Raw genomic sequence first — 3,913 nt, 5'->3', positions numbered from 1 at the left:
GGTTTGTGAATAACCAAGTTTGGTGATTTTGGTGTGTTGGATAGATTTTTTGATTTAGTGGTGTGAGGGGTGAAAAACAAAATCATGGTTTTGGAAATATGGTTGAACTCAAACCTCAAAAATGCCTCCAAAGTTATGTGGGAAATGTTTGGGGGCAAAAGGAATTGATCTTGCATGATTGGTGCTAAGCCAAGTTTGGTGATTTTGATGTTTTAGCTTGATTTTTTGACTAAGTGGTGTGTGGGATGAAAAACGAAAAATCATGGTTTTTTAAAATTGGGTGGACTCAATCCTCACAAATTCCTCCAAAGTGATGTGGGAAAAGTGTGGGAGCAAAAGGAATTGATCTTGGTATGATTGGTGCAAAGCCAAGTTTGGTGATTTTCTTGTTTTAGCTAGATTTTGTGACTTGGTGGTGTGAAGGGTGAAAAACGAAAAAAATGGTTTTGCAAAACTGGCTGAATTCAATCCTCTTAAATGCCTACAAAGTGATGTGGGAAAAGTTTGGCGGCAAAAGGAATTGATCTTGGTATGGTCGGTGCATAGCCAAGTTTGGTGATTTTGGTGTGTTGGCTTGATTTTGTGACTTGGTGGTGTGCGGGGTCAAAAACGATAATCATGTTCTTGGACATGTGGCTGGACTCAAACCTCACAAATGCCTCCAAAGTGATGTAGGAAAAGTTTGGGGGCAAAGGAATTGATCTTGGCATTGTTGGTGCATAGCCAAGTTTACTGATTTTGATGTTTTGGCTTGATTTTATGACTTGGTGGTGTGTGGGGAGAAAAACGAAATTCATGGATTTGGAAATGTGGGTGGATTCAATCCTCACAAATGTCTCCAAAGTGATGTGGATTAAGTTTGAGAGCAAAAGGAATTGATCTTGGTATGGTTGGTGGATAGCCAAGTTTGGTAATTTTGTTGTTTAGGCTAGATTTTGTGAATTGGTGGTGTGAAGGGTGAAAAACAAAAATCATGGTTTTGCAAAACTGGGTGGACTCAATCCTCTCAAATGCCTCCAAAGTGATGTGGGAAAAGTTTCGGGGCAAAAGGAATTGATATTGGTATGGTTGGTGCATAGCCAAGTTTGGTGATTTTGGATTGATTTTGTTAGGTTGTGGTGTTTGGGAGTGAAAAACGAAAATGATGGTTTGGAAAATGTGGTTGGACTCAAACCTCACAAATGCCTCCAAAGTAATGTGGGAAACGTTTGGGAGCAAAAGGAATTGATCTTGGCATGGTTGGAGCATAGCCAAGTTTGGTGATTTTGGCTTGAATTTGTGACTTGGTGGTGTGTGGGGTGAAATACAAAAATCATGGTTTTGGAAAAGTGGCTGGACTCAAACCTAAAAAATGCCTCCAAAGTGTTGGGGGAAAAGTTTGGGACCAAAAGGAATTTATCTCGGTGTGGTTGGTGCATAGTCAAGTTTGGTGATTTTGGTGTTTTTGCTTCATTTTGTGACTTGGTGGTGTGTGGGGTGAAAAACGAAAATCATGGTTTTGGAAAAGTGGCTGGACTCAGACTTCAAAAATGCCTCGAAAGTGATATGGGAAAAGTATGGGAGGAAAAGGAATTGATATTAGCATGGTTGAGGCATAAGTTTGGTGATTTTGGTGTTTTGGCTTGATTTTGTAACTTGGGGGTGTGTGGGTTGAAAAAGGAAAATCATGGATTTGGAAAAGTGGTTGGACTTCTACCTCACAAATGCCTCCAAAGTGATGTGTGAAAAGTGTGGGAGCAAAAGGAATTGATCTTGGTGTGGTTTGTGCATAACCAAGTGTGGTGATTTTGGTGTTTTGGCTTGATTTTGTGACTTGGTGGTGTGTGCGGTGAAAAACGAAAATCATGGTTTTGGAAAAGTGGCTGGACTCAAACTTCAAAAATGCATCCAAAGTGATGTGGGAAAAGTTTGGGAGCAAAATGAATTTATCTCGGTGTGGTTGGTGCATAGTTAAGTTTGGTGATTTTGGTGTTTTTGTTTGATTTTGTGACTTGGTGATGTGTGGGGTGAATAACGAAAATCATGGTTTTGAAAAAGTGGTTGGACTCAAACCTCAAAAATGCCTCCAAAGTGATGTGGGAAAAGTTTGGGAGAAAAGGTTATTGATCTTGGTGTGGTTGGTGCATAGCCAAATTTGGTGATTTTGGTGTTTTGGCTTGATTTTGTGGCTTGGTGGTGTGAGGGGTGAAAAACGAAAATCAAGGTTTTGGAAATGTGGCTGGACTCAAACCTCACAAATGCCTCCAAAGTGATGTGGGAAAAGTTTGGGGCAAAAGGAATTGATATTGGCATGGTTGGTGCATAGCCAAGTTTGGTGATTTTGGTGTTTTGGCTTGATTTTGTTACTTGGTGGTGTGTGGGGTGAAAAACGAAAATCATGGTTTTGGAAAAGTGGATGGACTCATACCTCACAAATGCCTCCAAAGTGCTGTGGGAAAAGTTGGGGAGCAAAAGGAATTGAACTTGGTGTTGTTGGTGCATAGCCAAGTTTGGTGATTTGGCTTGATTTTTTGACTTGGTGGAGTTGGGGGTGAAAAACGAAAATCAAGGTTTTGGAAATGTGGCTGGACTCAAACCTCATAAATGCCTCCAAAGTGATGTGAGAAAAGTTTGGGGACAAAAGGAATTAATCTTGGTATGGTTGGTGCATAGCCAAGTTTGGTGATTTAGGTGTTTTGACTAAAATTTTAGACTGGGTGGTTTGCCATGAATCATGAAATTTTCAAAGTCATGGTTTTTTAGAATTCTTGGTTGGGAAGTGTCACAAATGCATCCAGAATGAGGTTTACAAGGTTTGGTGGCAAAACCAAGCCATCTTGATGTGGTTTTGAATTTTTGAAATGTTGGAAAATAGAGCGTTTTGAAAAAAATTTATGAAAATTCGAAACCATGGCCAATCTTAACGAAACCTGGTGGGGACCTTCTTGATATTAATGTGTGATGGACTGGAAAAAATCACCCAAAAATACGATGTCTAGATACGTTTTTCCATTTTTCCCAATTTTCCACATTTCGGGTCTTTGGAAAAAAAAAAATACTTCCCCATGTTGAAAAATTATAATTGTTTGCAGGCAATGTTGTACCATTTTTATGAGGATCCCTGCAAAAATTCTCGTGAAAATTTGTTCTCTAGGTCCCAAAACAGAACTTATGTCTACTCAAAAAAAGTGTATCTACTTGTACAAAAGTGCCTTTTGCATATTTAACTATTATATGGGGGGTGCACTCCTCAATCCGGCCACCTTTGCGCCAGGGAAGAATTTGGTGCGGTCCAAGCATCCCCCTCACGTTTTGGCTTGCTTTGTGCTGGGGCAAGTCGAAACAGCCACCAAGCAAATGAGCACTACATACGCAATTCCCTGTCCCTGACGCATCAACGGGATGAGCTGGTGAAAGGCGGTTTCTTAAAGGATTATCTTCAAGAGCAGCAGGACGATGCATTGGTGACCAGCAAGGGCGGATCAAAGGCACGAGGTGCCTGTGATCTCAGGAGGATTCTCAAGGGGAGGATACACTGCCTCCCAGCAAAAGAAGTACAGTGGCGGTACAGTAGGTAGACCAGATCCTGGATGTCGACCTCGTCTTCACAAAGGCCGACCTCCAGGATGTCGTGCCTCATGATAATGACCCGGTGGTGATTTGGTTGGTCACAGCAGGAAAGAGGGTGCACCGCGTCATAGTGGACCAAGGAAGTTCAACCGACGTGATGTTCATGACAACCTTCAACCAGTTGCAGCTGTCCACAGACCAGTTAAGGCCCTACACCGGATGTTTGTATGGTTTTGCCAGGGACCAAGTGGAGGTTCGCGGGCACATCGAGTTGAGTACAACGTTCACGGACGGCGCGACCTCACGCACTACCAACATTAGGTATCTCGTTTTTAATGCTCCCTCATCCTATAATATACTGTTA

Source organism: Phaseolus vulgaris, chromosome 8 (genome assembly GCF_000499845.2).
Source record: "Phaseolus vulgaris cultivar G19833 chromosome 8, P. vulgaris v2.0, whole genome shotgun sequence".
In the NCBI taxonomy this organism is placed as follows: domain Eukaryota; kingdom Viridiplantae; phylum Streptophyta; class Magnoliopsida; order Fabales; family Fabaceae; genus Phaseolus; species Phaseolus vulgaris.
This window is presented reverse-complemented; position numbering follows the sequence as displayed.